General features: G+C 40.4%; 1 pseudogene; it reads left to right on the top strand.

The window, feature by feature from the left end:
• The first annotated feature begins 410 nt into the window (after positions 1 to 410).
• LOC128148892 (cytochrome P450 2J6-like) lies at positions 411 to 22,431 on the top strand (annotated as a pseudogene).
• Positions 22,432 to 26,405: the final 3,974 nt, after the last annotated feature.

Below are 26,405 nucleotides of genomic sequence, written 5' to 3'. Positions count from 1 at the left end.
CATGTCAGGGGGTAGTTGGCTGCAGCTGGAGAATGTTGGCTTCAGGAAAAGGGAAATTAAACACCTTAATGTTAAACTTTTCTGCTGGATACATGTTCATCACTGTGGGAGAACAAGCTGTACTGGTTTTTTGCCTGGAGTCAGGGACTTTGTCCTTGCTGAATACCCACAGGGTTGCCTGAGAGCAGTCCCCATCACTAGCCAAGCAGAGATGGGATCTATGCTCAGATGCCTCAGTTGATAGTACTTCTTTATAAGAGGGGAAGAGGTCCTGCCATTGAAACTTGAAATTTGCAGTACTAGAAGGAGAGTTACACCTGGAATATGTAACTTCAAGAAGGTCTAGTTGTTGGCTGAGGAGATGAAATATAGAGTTGAAGAATGTAATCAAGAATGGGCAGGTGAAGTTTCATGTGAAACCTAATATGGATCTGTAAACACTTGGTCAGAGGCATTTTCCTAATCATTAATATTGCAAAGGCAACCCAAGCCAAGTTTAAAAAAGGGAGGAGCATCTATTCTTTTATCATTCACATTGCTGTGAATAGTGGGTTCCCAGAGCGAGCCCAGAACCTTACTGTGGGAAGCACTCTCACTGCAAAACAAAATCACCATCCCTTTTCACTTCCTTAACCCCTGAGTAATGTCATGCTGGAAGAGAGCAGCCCATTATGTGTGCATTTTGGTTGATGTTTCTCCCATGGGTATTTTTTTGGCATTGATCTAACCTACAGCTGGCAAAAATCTATGGCAACATCTGTACCCTGTGGCTGGGTCACAAACCTATGGTGATGCTGTATGGATTCCAAGCTGTGAAGGACAGTCTTGCCACCCGCTCAGAGGATGTTTCCAGGCGACTACAGACCTATGTCTTCAACAGAATGGCAAATGGAAAGGGTAACATGTTCATATCTGTGGAAGGACTTCATCCTTGACTTTCTTTGTTTCCTTTCGTGTTTTCTTTACTGACAAGACCTTAGTTCTCAATTCACCCATTCTGTCTGCTCAGGGTGAATGATATAATTCTGCAGCATTACTCTAAGTTGTCTACAAAGTCCTACTGTCACACATGTATTTCAGAATCTCATCAGAGCTGCAATATTTGTACCTAGCTAGGTCTTGCTTGTCCATTCATAGTGTTGTCTAAGTGTGTGTCCTGATTTGAAATAATCTGGAGCTTGCAGCCTGCTCTGCAAGCTAAGGCTAAAGTAGTTCTTTATGCTCCCAGTTGTTTATTTACAGCAAAGGCTGCTGTAAGGAAAGCATGTACCGAGCTGTTGAACAAGGTCTAGCCTTTTGGCAAGTCCGAAGGCACAGGAAGGTCACTAGAGCTTTAAATGTATTAGCCAGACTGTAGGTGCAACATAACCTTGTTCAGATCTTATTTTGCTATCATTTACATTAGACACTGCTGAATTACGGTGGATGGAGAATAAAGAGGGTGCTGCATTTAAAACAGAAATGATTGAACTTGTTTCCACCAGCATCTTACCCAGAGGATATAGTGCAGATGCCTTTATCCTCAGTCAGGCTTTGTTGCATGTGGACTATGATCTGGAAATCTTTAATTTATAATACTAGCTAATGTAAGTAGAGAAAAACATCTTTAAGGAATAGAGATGATTAAGTCTGGGGCCATTTCAGTCCATTTGGAAGGGTCTTTATTGCCACCTTTTATCTGGGTGATGTGGAGTAAAGTAGCTGGGCTGTGACAAGCTGCCCTACCACTAGCAATTTGTAGCAGGGTGTGACGGTCTGACAAATTATAGTCAATGTCTCAAACATTCGTTAAAGAACTTTGCTGGAGAAAACGGCCTCTGTAAAAATGCTGGAGTTTTGTGAACAGGACAATGTGGCTGGAGGAGAGGGCCCCACAGAGGGTGGGACCGCACTTCTCCAAAGCTGCAATTCCTTATCTCAAGTTACCAGGAGAAGGAGCACACACCAGGAGAAGTGCCTGGAGGAGGAGGCCCCATGGAAGATGGGACTGTGCTTCTATCTTAAGCGGTCATGCCAGCAGAAAAAGAGAGGCAACTCAGCAATGAACCCCCTCCCCCAAAGCTCACCGACCGATTCCAGAGAACCCTGGGAATGGGACTGCGCATGTCGAGACCATCGACTAACAACTAAAAAAGAAGGGAGAACGAGTTCTCAGTGCGCGCCCTCCGGAACAGGATCTCTACACTGGCTGGACCAACGTTGGACCCAGGACTGGTGAAACCCTTTTCTTCCTTCTTTCCTTCTTTCCTTCTTTCCTTCTTTCTCTCCCTCTCTCCCTCTCTCCCTCTCTCCCTCTCTCCCTCTCTCCCTCTCTCCCTCTCTCCCTCTCTCCCTCTCTCCCTCTCTCCCTCTCTCCCTCTCTCCCTCTCTCCCTCTCTCCCTCTCTCCCTCTCTCCCTCTCTGCCTCTCTCCCTCTTTTCCTTCTCTCTTTTCCACAGTCCCTACACCTCATCCTTTTAAACATAAACCGTTGACCAAGTCTGAGACTAGGAGTGGATCTAGCTGCCCCTGGGCTCCTCTTTGAGGAGTCCAGAAAGCAAGGGGGTCTGCTCTGAACCTCGTGACTCAACAGGAGGGCTCTCCTTCTGATACATTTCATGTTCCTTTTTCCATTTCTTTTTCTACACCTCCCTTCTCTTCTCAAAAAGCGGCTTAATGACATGTTGCAAGGTTCATATTGATAAGTTCACTTGTACTTGGGCAAGGTTAGCTAGGTTGAATAAATGTTGATTGTTGTTTGAACTCCCCTGGTGTCGTTTCACCTTAATTCTGACAAAGGAAATCCACGAACCTGAGTCGCTCCAACTTTGGGACATGACACAGGGACGGCTTTAACAAACAGCTGCAGCACAGCTGCAAGTTGGCAACTCTCTGCAACACAAATACCTGCCTGTTGAACTGGCTCCTTTTCTGCTAGCCCAGGCTTTCAGGCCAACAGAAGAAATAGGGGAGAGTTATTCCAGACTGTGGCCAAGCAGCTGTCTCCGTGAGCAAGTTGGCTATCCCAGGGGAAGTGTGGTCTAGACTGGTAGAGGGAAGTGATTCCCCACCATGTGGATTAAATGGTTTATGCTGGGCTGTCTGCTAGAACATAGACTCACGGCACAGGGGCCTGGGATTCATTCCTCTTCCACAGTGAGACCTCTGGTCCTAGGAAGCTGTTTGTAGATTGGTTAAAGCCTGCTCTTCCTACTCTGGTTCTTTCTAGGTGGTTCTTTCCCTGGCTTCATTGTCTTTCCAGGAGGGACCTGGTCCAGGATGAGAGATCGATATCTGGTATAAACGGCCTGGTAAAAGTGGGATTCCCTAAAAGCCAGAGACTGTGTAGCGCAGACAACGTGCTCAGAACCAGTTATCAACTCTAGCCATTAAAGAGTTTTTCTTTTTGAAGCACTACCAACAGGGAGATGTGATGATCTCCAGAAGGTTTGCATAAGGTTAAGAAGCACAAGCATAGGAAATGCCCAGACCTCCCCAATGGGCTCTGCAGAAATCTCTGTTGGCTGTGAGTAGCTTGGTGAGAGACACCAACATATTTCCAGGTGGTAGGAACCTGAATTTACTGTTTGTTGAGGAAAGATGTCTTTGCCACTCCTGCAGACCTGACATGTGGCAACATCTGCAAGAACACAATGTCCATATGGGGATGTTGGCAAACAGAGCTTACAAGTAAGTATTAATTGTATTAGAAGATTGTACAAGATAATAAATGGGATCTTGTAAGAGACAGCATGAGCTGGGCTAAAAGACTTTATATGCAAATACAGGTTTAGATTCATTTCTGCTCAAAGCATGGGCAAATAGAAGGCAAAACCAACCCACTCTGTCCTTGCAACTTGCAGCAGGCTGCTCGATGGAGTTTTGAGTAATGACCACTGTTCTTGGATGCTTCAGAAAGAATAGGATTAGTTTTGGAAGACAGATGTGTGAGTCCTGAGATTTGAGCGGGCTTTTTGCAGGGGTGGGAATATATTAACCGAAGTAGTTTCTCTGTCTCTAACAAAATACAATTAAAAGAACACTGCCCTGATGTGGCTCTCTTCTTTATGAGTGGCAGCACGATGAGAAGATGACTCTTAGTGTGTATGTCATTTATTATTACATGAATGTTAATGTGACATGAAATTGATTCTTGATGGCTGAAGGTATCCTGGTCTCAAATGGTCTCATCTGGAAACAACAGACGCATTCTGGAATTGGAGCTCTCTGAAAACTGGGAATGGGGAATAAAGGAATGGAGCGCAAGATACAAACCGAGGCCCATTACCTGGTCAAGTTCTTCAGGGACAAAAACTGTATGCCATTGAGAAGGTGCTTGGGAACTGCATTTGGGCTTTTGACATAGTACATAGTCTGCATGACTCTAAGGGTAAAGACTAACTATTTTTACTCCAGAAAGGAATGGGTTTGGAGCACAGCTTAGATTTAGAGTGCAGTCAAAACTGTTTGTACAGTCAGACCTTGGAAATGTGTATTTTGGTATCAACACCAAGATCAAGATTTAAAAAAAACAAAACCTCATTCAAAGATGAGGATAGGAAGGCCTCAAGTCTTTAACTCCCAGCCTTTTTTTTTTTGTTTGCCTTCTTTCTTCTTTTTCGTTTTGTTTTGTTTTGTTTTGTTGTTTGTTTTTTTTAAATCTTGATCTTGGTGTTGATATCAAAATACACATTTCCGAGGTCTGAATTAACAGGGCAAATGCAAGTTGAGTTATGCAGTAAGGATAGGAAAGGAATCCAGGGTGGAAACTGTTGTCTTTAATTTGTGGTTTTAATGTGTGTTCATGTACTCAACGTGTACCCCACATTTCTCTTTGATGCTACAGTGTTTTTTCTAGAGAAATTAATTCAGCAATTTAGCATCAAAAATGTCTATGCTGTATCTCTATGATAGTCTTGCTCATGTCATGTAACTTACCGCATCTGTGTGGAATGCTTGCTTCACAGATGTGTGAAATTTTCCCATGGGCTACAGACCACTTCCCAGGACCTGCACAGAAAACATAATTTTCCTGTGATTTTGTTCATTCTTTCATAAGGCAGGAAATCAAAAGCCACAGGGAAAGACGCATAATAGATGAACCAGAAGATTTCCTTGACTTTTATCTGGATCAGAGAAAGTGAGTAATTTATGCTGTGACACATCCTGTCATAACAGATTCCCTGCAACTTTCCTACAGTTGTCTGTACATAGCAACATTATTACAGAGCTCTACAGACACAGTTTAAGCACTCTGCAGTCAAATTCAAATATGAACTTTGACGAGTTAGTTTAATAACTTGTTTTAGAAGTATATATTAATTACATTGATTTGTTATACTGTGGAATCCTTAGTGCAGGCTGGGCAGTGGGTGGTAGGGAGGACTTTGAAATGGTACAGATATTTGAATGGCTGTCTAGTTCTGATTCTTTGTGTCTTATTAATATTTGCATTTATTATCTTTGCTTCCTACTGAGCTTTTGTGTGCTTACTAGTACTGTATGATTATCATAACAATCTTAAAATGGCAGTCTCTGCTCTGAAAAAAAGCATAAATCTTTTAAAAGATAATACATGCAATAGATAGCTGAAATCAGCAAATGTGCCAAGAGTGACAAGGGTGGGATAAAACTACTTTGAAATGTTTTTTTTTCTGATGTGGAAGTTAGCAGCAAGGCAACAAGTCACTCTAGAAGGCAGCATAACAAGACCTTCGACACCTGATACTGTCAACAGCACCTGTAATTTAACAGTACCAATGTGTGTGGAAAATCTTTGCATAAATCTTTGTTTTAGTCAAGTACCTATATTTTCTCCATCCTCTAGAAATATTGTTTGTTTAGGTATAGCGATCACTGTCTGTCTCAGTGCTGTTACGCAGGTATACCTCATTTTACCTTTCTCATTGACACCTGTAGACTAAAAATATCCCAAATTCTACATTTGATGAAGACAACATGGTGCAGTCTGTTTTTGACCTTTCCCTGGGTGGCTCAGAGACCACCACCACCACTCTGCATTGGGCTCTGCTTGTCGTGGTTTAACCCCAGCCAGCAACTAAACACCACGCAGCCGCTCACTCACTCCCCCCCACCCAGTGGGATGGGGGAGAAAATCAGGAAAAGAAGCAAAACCCGTGGGTTAAGACAAGAACGGTTTAATAGAACAGAAAAGAAGAAACTAATAATGATAATGATAACACTAATAAAATGACAACAGTAGTAATGAAAGGATTGGAATGTACAAATGATGCGCAGTGCAATTGCTCACCACCCACCGACCAACACCCAGCCAGTCCCTGAGCGGCGATTCCCTGCCCCCCCTTCCCAGTTCCTAAACTAGATGGGACGTCCCATGGTATGGAATACACCGTTGGCCAGTTTGGGTCAGGTGCCCTGGCTGTGTCCTGTGCCTACTTCTTGTGCCCCTCCAGCTTTCTCGCTGGCTGGGCATGAGAAGCTGAAAAATCCTTGACTTTAGTCTAAACACTACTTAGCAACAACTGAAAACATCAGTGTTATCAACATTCTTAGCATGCTGAACTCAAAACATAGCACTGTACCAGCTACTAGGAAGACAGTTAACTCTATCCCAGCTGAAACCAGGACACTGCTCTATATGGTGGCTTATCCTGACATGCCAGGTGAATTGTTAATATCAAGTGTCTTTGAAGATCAAGGGGTTTTTTTGTTTGTTTTTTTTTGTTTTTTTTTTTTTAAGATCACATCGTTGAGCTTTGCTTTTAAGAGGCCAGTGAAGTAGAAAATTTTCAGACAGAGATTTTTAAATAATTTCAGGGATATTCAGCTTCTGATACTGTATTTTGTCTTGTTGATTTTTGTCAGACTGTTTCAGTACTGTAAGCATATAATGGAAGATACAGTCCAGCTGAAAATGCTCGAGGTGAAATATGAGCTTGGGCTAGGGAAAAGTGACACTTTTCTGGTATCCAGAATGTGTAATAAGAATATATTATTTGCACTCATTAACTGAGACACTGGTTGTACTTCTGTAGAGTAAGTATATTTATTGTAACGTGTGGGAATATTAAACAGAGAAGGAAGGCAATAATGGGAAGACAAAAACATGACAGGAAAATTCTAGACAAGGGTCATTCTAGACTAGTTGCACACTAGTTTGAAAATTTTTGAATTATTTGGTACAGGGCTTTCAAAGGTGATGAATGCTAAGCCAAGTATGTGTTCTCGACTCGGGTTTAGAGCTAAAATCCTTCTTTTCATGCTTTTGGTGCTAGAATGTTGGAAGAAGAGAGCCCTGTGCACACACATACCTTTCAAATTCTAATGAAATAAAAAGCAAACAAAACTTCTTAGATTACTAGCCTAATTTTTAAGTATGAAATTTGATGCTGAACCCTCTGAGACTGTATAAGCTATGTTACTTATGAAGCCTAGGTAACAGCCAAAAGAGATTAACAGTTGGTGATGGTTTGGTAATGTTATCCTGTTCCAGTTCTCAGCATTACATATGTGTATCAGCTTGATATGATGGCTCCCTTGCAATATGCTGGTAAGTGTGCTGTGAGTCTGTATTTAGCTAGAGTAAAAATAATAGCTTGAGTAATTGAATTGATCTCTTATTAAGAAGTTCTTGATTTATTTACAGTTTGCTCCCGTTCCTTTAACTATGAAGCTCAATAAATCTGTTGGACTTGTGGAAACATGATCTGAACACAGAACCTGTAAACTAGGAAATACTAGATTATAGTAAAATCATAACTAGAGAGTTGTATAAATGTATTTACATTTTAAGATATGGTAAGTATAAATTATTTACATATTGTATTTTTTCTATCACTACTATAATCCAAAAAGGAAATGAAAGCTCTGTTTCATGAAAAACAGTGTTCTTGTATCTATAATGGACTTTTTTTTTTTTTTTTTGGTAGAAAAAGTCCAGAAAGAGCTAGATGCCATTTTGAGTTCCTCCCATCTATTCTGCTATGAGGATCAGAAGAAATTGCCTTATACAAATGCTGTGATTCATGAGATTATGCATTTTGGTAGCATTATTTTAATCACAATTCCTAGAGAAGCCGCAGGATACGACTGGTTTGGGGTATCAGCTTCCAAAGGTACAGATACCCTTTCTATTCCAATGTGGTCTTTGGCCATGAGTTAAGTTCCTTGCAGTCATGTTTACCATTAACCCCTTTTCCCTCCAGTTCAGGACAGATGGGTGTTGGGCACTGGCAGACAGCACTTTACCCCTCCCATGCACTCTGGCCTGTGCCTTTGTCTCATAGACAGTGAATGAAAATGCTTGCCAAAAGCACAGTTTCACAGCAATTAAACTAGTGTTCTGTGAGAGTGCTGCAGAGTCTTACCTTCCAAGAGCCCGTGATTTTGAAAGACTTTATAAGCATTTGAGCTCTTATACTTTCAAATGACTTCAGAGAAGACTTATCAGAAATGTACAGTGGTGTCAGTAGGGAAGGTGCAGCAGCCTGTTAATGCTAGGATGTTGTCTGCCATGTGGACAAATGGGAGATGGAATGTTTTCTTCATTGGTGATGTCTGAGACAATACCAAGCATCTACTCAACTTCATTCACTTAGGGCTTCTTTTTCTTATTATTACCTCTCTGGCATCATATTTGACATATAATGAAGATGTTTCCCCACAGCTTCTGAACTGCCACCTAACCTCAAATAAAAAGCTTCTGCCAGCTGCTTCAACTTGTCCAACCTTTCCAAACTTAATCTCAATGCCAAACCTCCCCAAAGGCACGCATGGAGGCATCTTCCTGCATACCCCTGCTCCATGGTGTTTGTCATGCACACCTTTCCCACCTCCACCTTGAGAAAGATAATTTGAAATACACTATTTCGTTTCCAGGGTGCTTTGTTCTTCATTTGTCAAAACCTGTCAAAGCTTGTCAGAAGTGGGAAAATCATTTTACTAGGTTTAGGATAAGGTGCTAAAGAACTGCAGACCACTCATTCTGTGGCGTTTGCTAACAGAATGGAAAAAAAGGAGACATGAAGGAACACAGCAGGGAAATTCCTGAACCTGAAATACTGAATATTCTTTTCTTATTTATTTTTTGAAGAACACCCCCCCCCTCAGAACAGTTTGAGATTAAAATTTTTTTCCTAATAAAATAATCTTTCATTTCTGCTGTCTCTCCATGCGACCAGCAGTGTGCTGAATTATAGCTGGAATCTTTTTGTGTTCTTTTCTTCTTGATGTGAGAGAGAGAGAACTGAGCCAACAGCATCTTCCTTTCAGGGCACTATGATTACGGCAAACATAGACTCAGCTTTTTTTGCCCCTGAATACTGGGAGACCCCTCACCAGTTCAACCCTGGTCATTCTTTGGACAAGGATGGAAATTTTTTGACCCGAGAGGCCTTCTTAGCCTTCTCAGCTGGTAGGTACACCAGAAACTGAACATATGACAGCAACTGTCATAACACAAGGAGGCATATAATTAACCCACATTTCATATCCATTGAAGAGCTGATGATTGTCAGATTTGTAGCTGCAATATAATGGAATGATGTCATATATGCCTAAAAATAAGAACAATTCATTCTCTGGGATGGGGAAGTGAAGTGATAAAGAGGGAAGGACTGAGAGGCAGAGAAACTTCAACATCTTTTCCTCTTTTTAGAGAGGTACTAGCAAAACAAGATAAAGTGGATCTATCCTCTGTCTATATAGCACTTTTTCAGAGACAATGTAGCCTTGTAAATCAGAAGTGAAATGTTAACAGTAAGTGTGGTGCTGGTATTTTTTGTGGTGTCTCTGCTGTTTATGCAGTTTCTGAAATTGCAATGGATGAGAAGATGATTTCTTCCTGGACCAACTCCATACCCCTTCTTTGGAAATCTGCTGCAGATGAACTTCCAAATTCATCATGAGATCCTTAAAAAAGTATGTATTTTCAGGCAATTAATTAAAGGACTCATAAGCTGATTGAAAAGTAAATGTGAATGTTTAACATAGTCTTACTTTGAATGCTAGGGAGGGATTTATTCTAAATTGTATAAATGTGAGAATAGGTGGGGATCATTAAAATATCTTTTTCTTGGTATGAAAATTTCCAGCTTACTATGAAACATGTCATTAAAACCTTATGTGCATATGAACAAAACAATACTGATGGTAATATTCCTGTCTTAGACATAGGAAAAAGATAAATTTTAAAGCAGTCTTTAATTCTGTGCAGTCTTTTGCATGTCTGTGTTTTGACTGTTGTTGCACTGGCAGTTTCTAAATATCCCATGAAAGAGCTACTGAGTGCCTATGTGTTTCCAGTATAGAAAGGATGAATTTTTTTATACTTATTCAACAGATTTTTCAAAAGATCTTAGAATAAATTTTTTTCTGACATGCAATTTGGTCAGATTTTCACAAAGGACTTCAGTCTGCTGAGCCTGATTGACCTTTTAAGTAGCTGAACTAATTAATTCTGCGCCTACGCTCAAACTCTTATAAGTCCAGTTGTAATGAACAACACTTCTAGAATTTGTATCCTAATGTTTTATATTCCTCATAAATATATATTAAATATTTAACATTTAAATATATAAGTAATAGCATCTCACTTTCACTTTTTGCTGTCAACCTTCCTTTTCCCTGGTTCTTCTCTGTCCTGCCAGTTTTCTTCTCCTGAGCTGCATATTTCAAGGCAAAGTAGTCTGACCTCACAACATAAAATTACAGCCAGTGCATGCCTGTTGTGTTTTCTTCTATTTCTGACCTCCCAAACCTGAAGAGTAGTATTGCTTATCCCAAGATTTCAAAAGCCATGAATTAGTCCTTCCAAAAAATGAAATTAAACACAAATGTGCAAGCACATGTGTATAAATTTTTGCTTAATGTGCATATCTGTTCCGTCTTTGCTCCCAGGCAGCAAAATTTTATACTCCTCTACTCCTGCGGTTCTTGGGATGTTTTGGCAACTCCCCACTCTTCCCAGCTTACTGCGCTCCACAGACTTGCTACTTTGATCTACGCACTGTTGCACTTCCCTCAGCCTTTTACTTTTCCAGCTCCCAATTCTCCAGCCAGGGAAAGGAGTGTCCTGCCTACTTCTAGTGATGTCTGTGTGCACAGTATAGTGGAGACAAGGCTATCACAGCTGAGCTAGAAAGGAGAGAGTGATTCCTGCTTTACTCAACTCCTCAGCTGCTTTTGCTACACTTAATACACAGAGGGGAATCTGTACATGGTTCACGTGAAACTCATGAGCTAATGTTTTCTTCTTACAATCACGTAAGAATTCGTCTGCAATGAGTTTGAATTGTATGACATGCAATAAATAACATCACAGACTTTGGCAATATTGGCTGTCTGACATTTTAGGAACATCTTGATCTTTAGTAAACGAGACTTTAGATAGAAACCTGACTTCGAGCTATATTATAGGTAAGTGTATTGGTTTTGTGTGGCAAGGTTTTGGTAGCGGGTGGGGTTACAGGGGTGGCTTCTGTAAGAAGCTGCTGGAAGCTTCCCCTGTGTTCGACAGAGCCCATACCAGCCGGCTCTAAGACAGACCCGCCGCCGGCCAAGGCCGAGCCAATCAGCGATAGTGGTAACGCCTCTGTGATAACATTTTTAAGAAGGAAAAAAAGTTGGGACGGCGGTATTCGGCAGCCGGAGAGAGGAGTGAGAACATGTAAGAGAAACAACCCTGCGGACACCAAGGTCAGTGAAGAAGGAGGGGGAGGAGATGCTCCAGGCGCCGGAGCAGAGATTCCCCTGCAGCCTGTGGTGAAGACCATGGTGAGGCAGGCTGTCCCCCTGCAGCCCATGGAGGTCCACGGTGGAGCAGATATCCACCTGCAGCCCGTGGAGGACCCCACGCCGGAGCAGGTGGGTTCCCGAAGGAGGCTGTGACCCCGTGGGAACCCCGCGCTGGAGCAGGCTCCTGGCAGGACCTGCGGATCTGTGGAGAGAGGAGCCCACGGAGCAGGTTTTCTGGCAGGACTTGTGACCCCGTGGGGGGCTCACGCTGGAGCAGTCTGTGCCTGAAGGACTGCACACCGTGGAAAGGACCCATGCTGGAGCAGTTCGTGAAGAACTGCAGCCCGTGGGAAGGACCCACGTTGGAGAAGTTCGTGGAGGACTGTCTCCCGTGGGTGGGACCCCATGCTGGAGCAGGGGAAGAGTGTGATGAGTCCTCCCCCTGAGGAGGATGAAGCGGCAGAAAATAACGTGTGATGAACTGACCGTAAACCCCATCCCCGTCCCCCTGTGCCTCTGGGGGGGTGGTAGAGAATCCGGGAGTGAAGTTGTGCCCGGGAAGAAGGGAGGGGTGGAGGGAAGGTGTTCTGAGATTTGGTTTTATTTCTCATTACCCTACTCTGGTTGATTTGTAATAAATCAAGTTAATTTTTCCCCAAACTGAGTCTGTTTTGCCCGTGACGGTAATTGGTGAGTGATCTCTCCTATCCTTATCTCGACCCACAAGCTCTTTGTTATATTTTCTCTCCCCTGTCCAGTTGAGAAGGAGGGGGAGTGATAGAACAGGTCTGGTGGGCACCTGGCATCCAGCCAGGGTTAACCCATCACAGTAAGCATAGATTTGATGCTCTCTTCTCAAGGTCAATCACCCCTGGGGCATCTGCCAAGGGAAAAGATCTGGTTCATCTTGTTTGATTTTAAATGTACTGGTTCTCACCCATGTTGTTCTAATGCTGCTTTGTTCTACAGATGGCCAAAATTCATGGTAATGTCTTCACCTTATGGGTTTCAAACTTTCCTATAGTTGTCCTGCAAGGGTTTCAGGCAGTGAAAGAAGGTCTGAATGTCCATGTTGAAGACATTGGTGGAAGGCCAAGAAGCAGTACCTTTCACATTTTGACTCATGGAAATGGTAACTATTTTCACAAATTCTTTTTGTGTATTCTAACCCTGGTTTTGGAAACTGATTTAGAGTCTCAAAGTCCTTAATGTACAGTGGAAAAAAGGTTAATATTTTCATGAGTTTTTATGAAACATTTCTTTTTTTGATTCTGTCAAAACAAAACCAGCTATTGTAAGAGTTTATATGCAGGAGATAGATGGCTAAACTAGAAGAAGAAAGGAGAGGATAGAGGAATGCTGCCGGACTGCTGGCAAAAATTTGAAAAAATTAGCATCAAAGAGAAGCTTCTTTGATGTATTAACTGTATCAATTCATTAATTTATAAAGCATTAGTTCATTATGATCCTAGGTGTTATGTTCTCTAATGGTCATCTCTGGAAGTAACAGAGGCATTTTGGACTTGCAGCAATGAGGAAAATGGGAGTAGGGAAAAAAGGCCAGGAGTATCAACTGCAAAAGGAGGTCTTGTCACCTGGTGGAATACTTATAGAAAACAAATGGTATGTGACTCAGCGTGCAGGTCAGTCTGTGCAATGGGTGATTTTGCTGAAGAATGGTTCACCTGTAGCTTTCGAAACTATTTGATTACAAAAATAGATTTAAAGTATACATGCAGACCTGAGTCTCAAAGGTCTGTATCATATGATCTGCATGAGACACTTCCTTGCAGAAGTGCTACATGTGAAACCCCACAGTATGAACTTAGAACTGAGACTCCATGGTCACTGTCTGTTAGTGTTATTACTTCTTAGTCAGTTTTACATTACCCATGGTCACAGAATCAGGGTAACAGTAAACAGTAACAAAATAAGTATCACAACACCCCATATCCCTCTCCAGAAAAGAAAAACAAGGCACAAAATACTAAAAGCTTTGATCAAGGCTGCACAACCCTATGGCTCTGCTCTGGCAAGTGCAGTGGAAAAAGTTCACGTCACATGGCTTATGGCAGCCTCCTCAGCAAGAGAGGAAGTTTGTTCAGATTGTGCTGCTGAATAACAGAGTGAATCTATAGGTATGCTCAATTATTCTACTATTCAGGTATAAAGGATATAAGCAAATAATAGAAGGTGGTTCTCTTTTCAATTCAGCTGCTTATTCATACAATGTCTCAGCTGACCTTTTATGTACCCTGGTTATTGCCAAACATGAGATCTACCAATGCCAAGGTTTTGTGAAATCTGGGTATTTTTATAACTACTACTACTACTAATTCTATTCCCACCAGCAGTCTTGCCTTTTTTTTAACCAACAGTGGGTTTTAGATGTCTGAAGGTTCCTTTACTCATGCCTTTTACCCATAAATTGCAATCTGCCATCCAGCAATCTAATTAACGTTGTAAGTGTTTATAAAATGTTATCAGCTCTCCTTTCAGTGGGAAAAGCAGGAACAGTAAGTGTTAATGGTGAATACTGTTCACTGTATTTACAGGAAAACCTCTGGACCTCACTATGCCTGTTGTTCATACTATCTCAAATGTGATTTGTTCTGTGATTTTTGGACATTGCTTCTCTAAAGATGATGTAAATTTTCACAGCTTGATTGAATCCATTGATACTATAACGGCATTTGGGAACAGTATCTGTTTTTTTATGAGGAAAATGATTTTTTTGTTTGTTTGATTGTTTACTTTATATAGATAGACAATGAAAAAGGCAACTTACTTGTTACTTTTATAACAAAAATAAATATTAGTGCACCTGGAACTGCTGGAACAATTTGCATCAGAACAGTACTTCCAGATGCCTAGTTCAAAACTTGTTTCAATTGCTTATGCTTCATCATAGTACAGAAATTTCCTATATCTGGTGGACAGCAATGGAAATATATAGGCTTGCTACATGTTTGGGAGATGTACAAAAGACTTTCTTGCAAAAGCGCTACCTGTACAACTCCAGTGTTTGAAACTATAACTGAAACTCAGTAGTAAAATATAGGTAAAAATATCTGAAAAGCTCTGAAATAGGCTTATCTTAAATTCTGTCTGACAAAGTGGCTTTCTGTACCATATGAAATCATGACTGTCAACAAATGTCAAGAGTGATATGGGTCTTTACTACTTCCTCCACTACTGTTAGCTAACTTCATAGGAACTTAAGTAGAGCAACTGTTTTGCATAAAGGTAACATATCATGAAATTGCTTAATGGTAGCTTTTTCCTATAGTTTTTGGCAGCAACACCTGTACCACCTCTGCATGTCCTTATGACAATTCAGTAATGCACACTGGAAGTCACTCTCCATTAGCTGCTGGATGATATTTGTCTCCATTCAAGACGGCAGCTCCTAACTTGACATCTGGTCACCTGGACAGAAAAAATTGCTATCTTGCTTCTGTGTGAAACCGTGACTGCAGCTGCAAAAACAGTGGAACAGATTGCCTCAAACAAGGGCAGTTTTATCATTAACCATTTATGAATGGGACCCACAATACTGTATATAGTCAAGAAGTCAATTTACCAAGGTACAAGGCAGCCTGCTTCTGCAGAACTTGCTGGAACTCATCCGGCTTTGTACCTTGCATGATTTTCCACCATCTCTTACTAACTGGAAACTGCTGTAATCAAGGTCCTAGAGAATTTGAGGACTAATTTGATATTTTTGGTAAAAAAACCCCCACTACTTACGATTTTTTCTCCCAGAAAATGCAGGTGGAATGATTCCTAAGCTATCTTCTAACCAGGTTAAACACAGAATCATCTATTTCCAAACTGCTCTCAGTAGGTATTTGTATAAGCTGTTCTTAAAAACTCTTAACAGTGTGTCCACAGCTAACAAAAACATTCTAGTCCAATATTTCATTCTGTCCTGCTCTCTAAAGTGCTTTCACAGTGATGTACAATCCTTTAATGATGGTCTGTACTAATGTATTTTCCTGGTAAGTGGACAGGTAGTTTTAAACAAAATTACGCAGTAGGACCAAGAAGAAATATAAGCCAGGAATCTGAACAGGTTTGTGGGAAGATAAATCTTTGTAATGCAGCTGCCATTTAAATAGGTGAGCCCAAGAGTTATGACCTAATGCATAATTTAAGCTGCAGTAATTCTGTAACCTGGAAGGACATGGTGCAATTTGTAAAACGGGAAAAAAGAAAAGGAAATGAAGTAGAGGAATGGAATTAATGTAAAAAGTGTTTTTCTTCTTTTCTGCTGAGATGTGGTTTTATAACGGTATAGGTGCAAGAATGTGAATAGGTTTAGAATAATGAATAAACAGCAGGGAATCCACACAGCTCAGTATTTCTACTTCATCAAGTTGTTTTGCATATCACGCAGTTGTGATATGTTTGCTTCTTACCTATGAGAAGGTGTGTCTGAGTAAAATCCCCATGCATTCAGTATCCTACAGCAAGAAAATAAACCTGGTTTTGGATATTTCTATTTGCAGTTAGCAGATGAGTCAAGGAAGTCAGCCTGGGTCTGTTTTTTTAGTGATGAGATAGAAATGGTATATATGTTGGATAAACTGAGAACAGGGGCATGTTTTATATGAGGTCCTTGCTACTGAAGTTCAGCCTAGCAATGAACTGGGGTACAGAGTAACTTCATTTATTCTTTGTACATCACAATGGAAAATTTGTAGCATAAAACTAAGAGAAATTCTGCTCCAGGGAAAAAATGGGATTAAGAAAGGCTTTAATGAATCATGGGATAGGCACTATCCCTTCAATGTAAAGGTGAAGATGCAGTCATCGGTGTCTTTCATTTGCCTTTTCCACTGCTCAAAAGCCTGTATTAGGATTCAAATTTAGTTTGCTAATGTCAGTAATACCACATATCTAAAATACGTCTTTTATAGGTATGTGAAATGTTTCCCTGGCTTGCAACGGATTTGCTAGCACCATTTAAACAGACTATGTCCAGCATAAATTTTGTGAACACTCTATTAGCAAAGGAACTTGAAAGCCACAAGAAAAAAGAAAACCAGATGAAAATCAAGATTTTATTGATTACTATTTGGATGAGATAGATAAAGTGAATATCTCTGAACTCTTCTTATGCTCCATTAACAGCAAGGGATTTAAAGTGCTCCTTTGATTATAATGATGTCTAATATAAATTTAGAAGTGTACAATTTCTCCATAGAAAAGCTTATAGGTAGATGAATTAAAAAAACCTGACACTAAGAGATGGCAGGAGGAGGATGAAGTAATAATGTAAGTAGATTTACAGGTAGGTTATCTATAAACACAATAATAACAGATCTGCATGTGTTTAAGATACAACCAGAAACGACTGTTATGATGGGATTTGCAGCAGGAATAGAAAGCACGTACAATTAATAACACTGTCATGGCTGAAGAACAAAATGTGTATGTGGATAGGATAAATTGACAAATGTAGTGGACAATATTAGAAAATGTCTTCGTATTATTCAGAAAGTCTTATTTTCTAGCCATTTAATTTTTAATTTTTTTTTTTTTTCAGTTTGGATAGTATCAGTAAATATTCCCGTGATGCAAGGTGGCTTACTTCTTTTTTTGTGCGCCCTAACTTGATCTTTCCAATTAATATCTGCAGACTAAAGAAGATGCTGATGCTACTTATGATGAAGAAAACTTGATCCAGACTATTTTTGACCTCTTTCTGGCAGGTACAGAAACTACAGCTGCCACTTTATGTTGGGCATTGCTCTATGTGGTGGTTTATCCTGACATTCAAGGTAAGCACACCCAAGCAGTTCTGTAACTTTTTAGAAATTATACATGTTCAAATAGTAGTAGATCTTGTTCAAAGGATAGTAGAGGAACTAATTATTAGGGTATGAAACAGGCGAACTGCAGGTATCTGTTTCTTGCTGTAACCTTGCTAACATCCAGGCCAGTCATTTTAGGTTTCATTTTTAAGAGATCTATACAGAATGCAGGGTGTGATTCATCTGATCAGATGGAGGAGTCTAGTCTCAGATGAGACAAATTGCACCGTTTCCCCTCTACTGACAATAATGATTAGACATCCACTGAGGACAAGGTGGAGTCTTCAGGTCATCCTTTTCAACCCATGACTGCTACTCTTTGATGTGCTCCTGGCTTCTTTGCAGCAGAAATAATTTCAATACAGCGGGAAGTTGCTAATATGTGTGGTTATTCCATGAAGCTTAAACTTCAAACATATATATCTACATATAAATAGATATAAAAAAAAGATTGGGGTGAGTAGCTTGAAACTGTATGCTTTTAATAATGATATTCACAGAAGAAAGATATAGGCTGGCAGAGTAAAATAAGTGGAGTCAGAGTGTGCAGGATAGAAAGGATTAAAAGGTATACAAATCACTTCAAAGGCCTCATATTTGAGAGTCTAAACTGGGTACTAGGCACGGCAGGAAGCTGTCAAGAAGAAAATGGTGGAAGTGATAAGGAGAAAGGATGTCCCATTGTTGTTACCTAACAGCTCTTCAGAAGACCTAAAATTTGAGACTGGATTGCACATACTGAATTTTCAAAACATGATCTTTCACCCTCTCAGGATATATTAAAACAGTCTTAAGTTTCCTCATGCACAGGGTCAATCTAATTGCAATGATAAAGACTCATATTAATTAGAACATTCCAGCTCAGAAATTAATCAGAAATTACCATTTCAGCTCAGATTGTAAGTGGGGGAAAAAAAAAAGTCCTTGAGAAAAATTAATTTGGGTAAGTGCTTCCCAAGGCAGGTAATTACAGAGTAGTAATTAGGCCATCTGTAGATGACAAGAAAAATCTATGTGGTTCTGAGTAAAGAACAATCCTTGATCAGTTACTAAACTGATCTCTTAATACATGATTAATATTTCATTTTCCAGTTGATTCCCTGCCTCTAAAAATAAATATTAATAAAAGTCTTTTTATAAATTATCTCAGAGCAGTAAATGTAACAGGAACCTGTATATTCTTATAGAAGGACTTTGCTACCATTATTTTTGAAGTATTATTTGAGTATGCAACCTATAAACAACTTCAGTGTCGAATTCTATTCAGGTCATCTGTATGGGAATTTGAAGGCATTCTTATTTTATAAAATATCTTTTTAATCTTGTTGGATGTTATTATTACTATAAAAAGCAATAGGAAAAAATGTAAGTATAGAGTTTATAGATTGTTTGGTATATATTTAAAGCTGAATATTCCTCCTTAGAGAAAGTCCAGAAGGAGCTGGATGCTGTTCTGGGTTGTTCCCATTTAATTTGCTACAAGGACAGAAAAAAGTTCCTCTGTACAAATCCTGTAATTAATGAGATCCAGCAATACAGTAATATAATCTTAATTTCACTTCCTAGAGAGAGCGTGAAGGACACAGAACTGCCGGAATTTCCTGTTCCAAAGGTACAAATATGCCACATATCTGAATATCTGATGTCTGGTTCACTTTAACCATTTTAAAAACTGATTTAACGTAACTTTTTAGCAATGGAAGCCACCTCAGCTAGTGATTCCCAAAACACTATCCTTTTTTAGTTTCTTTCGATTTAATTGCTCATTTAGTTGAAAAGCAACTGTGATTGAGAACTGCTGATATCAGTAGGTCTTTGGTAATTTAGATTAATTTAGAAAGGCTTTTGAGGGTTTTCCTGGCTGGGGACATGAACCCTTGCATCCTATCAGTTCTATCAGTACCCCTGAGTTATGACTCTCTCTAAGGCTGGCCTTTTGCAAGGAAATGTGCACGTTGTCCTAAATATTAGTAGGTTCTTAGCTCATTATTTCTGTTGACAGAAAGCTTATGAATGGTGACTGGAAATAAACATACTAATTTCCAGCACTTTCAGATCTGTTCCTTATCAAAACGGCTTATCAGCTGGTGAACAGAGGCCGTTCAAAATGGAAAAAAGGTTTTACCGAAAAACTTGCAAATTTGAAATTATTTTCATATCACAAGCTTTTAAATGCACTATCTTGCAAATATTTTAATGAAACTAAAGTATTTTCAAGTTTGTAACTGAAAGGTACATTAGGGCTTGTTTCTAAATATTCTCCCATCACTGCTTTTCATGTAGTTTCATTTTCATTCCTTTTTTCTGGATCTGCTCAAAGCAACTCTAGCATTGCAGAAATTATCAAGTAACAAAGAGAAAAATTAAACTGGTACTCATGACATTCTGTAATTCAAAAGCTGAACAAGTAATAAAAATACTTAGTGACAATAGGAAAAATAAAAGCAACACATTTTAACAATATGAACATTATAAAATCCTAACCATTTATTTTATTGAACTTATTGGCAGCAAGTAATAAAGGAAACGAAGTAGCAACATTCTCAAAAGTTTAAACTTCTTATGAAATGTTTTAAAGCTTCATCTCATTTTTGAAAAAAATGAGACTTTAAATTAGGACTTTAAATTCTTTGCTCCTTTGTCATTATTTGCTTATCTGATGAATATGAACAATAAGACAGAACTGAAGCCGCTGATCCTTTTTTCAGAACACCATAATTTTATCAAATATTGACCCTGTTCTGTCTGTTCCTGGGAGACGCCTGATCAGTTCAACCCAGGCCACTTTGTGGATAAAGATGGAAACTTTGTAAACAGAGAAGCATTCTTACTGTTTTCAATAGGTATGTGCACTGAACAGGGATTTATTTACTCCTTGTGATAACAACTTAAGATCCATTCATTCCCCAACGTAACTACAGGCATCTACAAATAGGTATATAAACACATTTCACTGTTTCAAAGGTCTCCAGGAAGACAGAAGTCCAATAGTATGTGGAAAAGATTTGAAGAGGACGAACAACACATAGAAAAATTTCTCTTGGAAGACAGACCCAGTTTCTCTTGGAGGACAGATTCAGTTATCAAAATAGTAGCAGCAAAATGCATAGTGCTAGGAAGACTGTAAATGTAAACTATGCAACCCTGGTCATCATTTCTATAATGTCTTGCCGCATGCTGTAAATATAGATTAAAACTTTCTGTGTAAATACAAGCAGCCTTTCAGTTCCAAATCCTTAAATGACGAAGTCAGATAAGAGAAAGGAATAGTCTGCAGAAAAGAAGCAAACAAACAAAAACCCAAGCAAGTTAGAAAGGTAGGTGTGATAGAAATCCTTTGGCTGATTGCCTTTTCTGTCTTTTCACAGGGCACCGTGTATGTATGGAGGAGCTGTTGGCAAGGATGGAGCTCTTTATTGTCTTTTCCACCCTGTTACAGGCATTTGGCTTCACCCTGCCAGAAGGAGTGAAAAAAGTCAATACAAAGCTTGGTTTTGGGAGCACAATGAATCCACCTCCTTACCAGCTCTGTGCCATTCCTCTGTAGGAAATGGTGCCCCACAGATTCAGGGAGGACTTACTCTGCAAGATTGTTTCTGCATGGGAATTCCTTTTTGCATGTCTTAAGATTTTTGCTTTCCTCTTGATTTAGTTAATCACTACCCTGAAAGATGCTTTTCAGACAGCTGCATCCTGAGGATTGTACCTACAAACAGTTAATCTTTCATTCTCATTTTCTGTTTGGAAAATCTTGGTAAATTTCTTCTGATGTGTAACAAATAAAGACATTAAGGGAAGAACTAGAATTGGGCCTTATTTATTGAACTGGAAAGAGGATTTACAGAGAAAGAACTTGAAGCAAAGTCTATAAATTAGAAGTCTCATGATTAAAGATCTGTGCATTCTTTCTCATAAGCCACAGTTGCATTTGTGGATATAGGCTCAGAGGTCTTTCAACCTGTCTCAGGATATTAGTGGGTGTAGGAGTTACAAGAAGGTCTTGGAGGAAGCTTTCTAGAAACGCAGACAATATGATCTGAGATAACATTCCCTTATACTGATCAGGTGTGTTGTTGTGCAAGCTTGTTGTATATAACTCTATCATTGACACCTGGAAAGACAGTTCAGGGTTTCACGCGCTAAAACAGGTAGTATTTCAGCCCTTCAGATGACAATAGAGGAGTGGCTTCATCAGCCAGGAGCGGAGAGCTTTTCATAATACAGGCAAGGAGCAAAGACTGGAAGACAAATGACAACAGGTAGCAGACACAAAGTGTTGATAAATTGTTCTTTTTTTATGAGCCCACTGGTTGACAGCAATATGAGAATATGACCTTTTCATGACAGGTAGTCTTCTGAAGTTGTTTGCTCCAGATCCTCCAATAATTTATTCAGCTTCATTTATTCTTTCTGTTCTTTAATGGATTCTCTATCACAGTTAGCTGACTTCACATCAGTCAGCATAAATTAGCATATCATGACCAACAGAAGATTGGCACTGTTGAAGAATTCTTGAAGCCCTTTATGAGCATGGTGCTTAAAGACTTGGCAAAAGGGGATATTTAACATTTTGCTAGTTTGGTTACTGACAGTTAACAAGGGATTTTTTTTGACAGCATTGGGAGTATGTTCTTCCTGTATGAGGTATGAAGTGGATACTGTATGCCAATGTATGAAGGATTATTTTTATACACTGATTAGCTGACAGTGCCATCTGCGGGACTGAAGTCATTATCAGCTGTACTTGTTTCAAGTACCTCTGCCTACCTTGGATTTTAAAGCACCCCAGTCTAACAGGAAGAGATGTGTGAAATCAGTAATCTGCATACAGGATGAAACCTGGGTTGCCAGTTTCTTCCCCTCCAGGATTACCTTTATGAGATGGTTCAACCCTTTTCACTGCTGTGGACTGGACAGCAGCATGTCCAGACAGGTAGGTGATTGATGTGAAGTCCCCTCCATGCTGGAACTGCAAACATCCCCCTGGCAGCAGTTCCACACTGGTAAAGGGGTGTTTAGTTTGTATCCACATGGATAGCAGGAGGAGAGGCAATGACAGCAGCAGTTTCTTGCATTTAGCACCAAAATTAAAAATCACTAATCCTAAAGAATAGCTGGTAGATAGCATCAAAGAAATGCTGTTGCTGGCTGCATTTAGTAATTATGAAGAAAATGGAGCCTAGGCAATGTCATAAATACATTTTCCATCAAATAAAGATGAATCCCATACCTCAGATCTAAAACAACCCACAGTCATCTTCCTTTCCCAGTGTGAGAGAACCATATTCCAGGCTAGCTCCAGCTGCACCACTGACTAAAGTGTCTACTGAGCTCAAAATCAAGTAAGGTTTGAAGCTATCAAGTGTCAACAAATGAGTTTTTTCCCACCTGTGCAACACTCTGGTTCCCTCCAGAACCTTTGCCTCCTCTTCTTCCCTGTGTTTGTTTCGCCTCTCCAAAGTGTTCTGTTACCTTTACAGTCTGTACCACCTTCCTAACCCTCCTCATTTTCTCATTTATCCTAATTTTTTGCTCTTCATTTTTGTTCTTAAGTCAAAGCTGTCCGTTGACTATTTTTCCACTGGAAGATGTCATTCAGTTTCACAAATTAGTAGAGAATAGGGTCACCCCCACTGTTCTAGAAGGACTATTACAAGTGGCTAAAAGTACAATTTTAAGCCCAACCTCTAGACAAGTTATTAGGGTCATTTGAGAATTAGTGAGATTTTCTTTTCAGATTCTTTTTAATATGCCTTGGACATTTGAGCCTTAAGGATCTGAGTAGACTACAAAATATTCCTAGATAAACTGGAATGTAGTCCTGCAGTGTCACCTAATATGCGATAAAAACATACCTGCATACATGAATTTCTGTTCATACTTTCTAGGGAAAACTACATGTGTAGTGGCTCCAAAGGAAGATCTGCTCCCCTTTTAGAAAGGAGAGAAGAGGGTGAAATGCCTCCTTAGGGAGGAGAGTGTGAAATACCACTATTCCAGCTCTCCTTATCCCTTTTCTAGGGCTAAGAGACAAATCCAGGAAAGAAATAATCTAAATGACAATCTTGGTTTTCCTGGGCACTTCCTTTCAGTGTCACTTCCCTCGCTGTGTATTCTGGTGCCTGCTGAAGGAGAGAGTAGCCAACTGGACTTACTACAAAAAAAATGGTGGCTTCATCTTTCTGCCTTCAGGAGCTGATGCTATTTGTAGAAGAGCACAGAGCAGACAGGGACTAACAGCTCAAGGTGACTGCACACTCATCTTTTCCTGTAAGTAACATGAGTTTTCTAGCTACCCTGCCTTACCTGGACTAGGAGGGGATGGAGTCCCCACCAAGCAAAAAAAAATGTGCAAGACTGGTGTGGAGCAGACATATAAGAAGGTACTGGCCATTCTATTCCCCACAGATCACTCTACTCTCCTTTCCTTGCTTCTATCTCATCTCCAATATCCACTTCAGGTGTTCTTCTGCTTGGTCTGCCTTCCTGCTTTCAATTTTTCCCCCAGTTTGGCTGCATTTGTCTTCACTCTTTGCCACAAAGGCTGTTGTGCAATAAGTTTTCACAGGACCATGCACACTTTGTGTATGCTGTAGTGAATCCAGGTGGGGCTGAAGTACCTTGTGATATTTCTCAAATACATACGAAGTAGGCTCATATAATAATACATAAGATCTCTTTACTGTTTGCCTTCGGAGGGAGCTCTAGCCAATTTCTTTGAACTTGGTAGAGAGCTCAACTCTGAACTGATGCACAAAAAGATGTTAAGAGAGGGAGAATACATCTTTGGATCATTCCATTTCTATTTAATGTGCTTTCTTACACCTGTGTTTTCAACTCCCGTGCACATTCCTCCATTCATTTTCTTCCTTATACAATGTCATCCATCTCCTTTAAGTTTGGGGGGTTTTTTTAGGTATCTTCTAGGCCCATGCTGTCTGCTGTTGCTTCTTATGCTTTCCTCACTGAAATGTCTCCACCTATTCTTCTCATCTCACTCCCATCTGTTGTAACATATATTTGGCAGCTGTTCCTCTTACTGGTGTCTTCCATCTTCTCTCTGATTCTCTTTTGTATCCTCTTTCTGGTTTTACTCCCTTTTCTACACTATGCAGCTGTTTGTCTTTCCCTATTCTACACAGTTTCTTAAATTACATGCAGGGTAGCCATAGTTATGTTCCCAAAAGCACTGCTTTGTATGCATTAAGATAAAAAGCTGATAATGGCATTATGGATTGCAGCCACTTCACCTCCACAAGCAGCACATGCAGCAGAATATGTAATTGTTGAAGAAAGCAGCCTGAGGCTTTATTGTCACTAACAGCAGTAAGAAAACATCATTTTGAAAAAGGTGTGGTTGTCAGAGACCTTAAGAAAAAAAAGCCAAGTGGGTAAGTGCCAGCTTCTCCCTTCTGCTCTCTGGTAGGTCATTGCTAATAGCCTTGTCAACTGCTTCCATTTTGTTGTGAAAATGTGTTTAGTTCTGGAGGATGTAATCAGCATCACAGTATCACCATTTCTGCACATGAAACAAAAATTACTCAATCCTTGTTTCTTTGTTTTCTGAATTTCAACCCATGCTCCCAGGATCTTCCATGTCCTTGGTGTTAGATCCAGTCCCTGCAGCTGTTCCTTCATCATTTAGGAAACCTGTTGTGTTGGGAGGGTTTTGACTGCATGCTGCAATGTCTGAATTCTGCTAAAAGGCTTGAAAAACTTTACTATTTAAAAATCATCACTGGGGATGAGTTATTGTGTTTAATACACATGATCTAAGGAGCTGTGCCATCCTAGAGAAATATCTGGGAAAAGTTAAGTGAACCCCAATGTTTCAGAGTTTCACACTTGAAAATCTGGCAGAAGCAAAGATAGCCCTGGAGAAACTGGAGACCTAAGGTGAATATTGGAATTTAAACTGAATCTTTGTTGCCTGCCCTAGAAATATAATGTTAAAACATATAAGTTCTATTTAAGTCCGAGATTGTTACGTGGTGGAGAGAAAGATGGGAATTTAATGTGGTTCCTCAGGATGAGGGAGGTGGTGCTGGGTGAAGAGGAGATACAGAGAAAGTCCAGCTGAGTGCAGAGAGAAATCTGTTCTTTGACCAGTGTGAAGGAGGAAGGCAGAGGGGCTGGGTGATACGATGCCACTGGCCGCCTCATGCTGTGGTAGGGAAGCCACTTTAGGAGCTGGCCAGCCCAGAAAGAAGGCTGTGGCTGCCATCTTGAGTGGGCAGTGGGGAGACAACCAAGCTGTCACAGGCAAATGTTGCAGAAAGATCTGGGAAAAAAGCACCTGGACTGGTGCCTGGAGACAACCTGAGGGGAAGGCAGGCTGCTGGCTCGCAGGGGAATGGTTTACACAACTGTGTCACGCAGCCTTTCAGAGGGAATTGTGCCGCCACCTTACAGAGCAGCTTCCCACAATGGCTGCCTCACATGGGATGGAGGAGGGCTGGGGCTTGGGGGTGCCTCCTCGTGCCCACTCCCTTCTCCAGCACAGTGGTGACTGCAAGTGCCGATCTGCTTTCTGTTCAGCTCCATTTCCTGCCCTTTTATTTTTTCCTGGCTGATTCTGCCCCTGTGGTGTGCTCACATTTCAGATGGGGAAAGAGGATGTGACTGCTGCCAGGGCAGGGCCTTGGCATCACGGAGGGAAGCAGAGGGCCAAAGTCTGAAAAGACAGGAAATCTTCTGCCTCCCTCAGGAAAACACCACCAGGAAAAAGGTTTTAAAGCCTCCTGAAGTGGCCAGAGCATGAGAGGAGACACAGATCCCCATATCAGAGGAACTTGTTAGCAGAAATGATGGCAAAGGAATAAGGAAGGAAGAGCTTCAGGCTGGTGTTAAGACTATGACAAAGGACGTGGGTGAATCTGACGAGGTTGAAGG

This window comes from Harpia harpyja, chromosome 12 (genome assembly GCF_026419915.1).
Source record: "Harpia harpyja isolate bHarHar1 chromosome 12, bHarHar1 primary haplotype, whole genome shotgun sequence".
Taxonomy (NCBI): Eukaryota; Metazoa; Chordata; class Aves; order Accipitriformes; family Accipitridae; genus Harpia; species Harpia harpyja.
The sequence above is the reverse complement of the archived record's forward strand: the minus strand, read 5'-3'. Positions and strand labels throughout refer to the sequence as shown.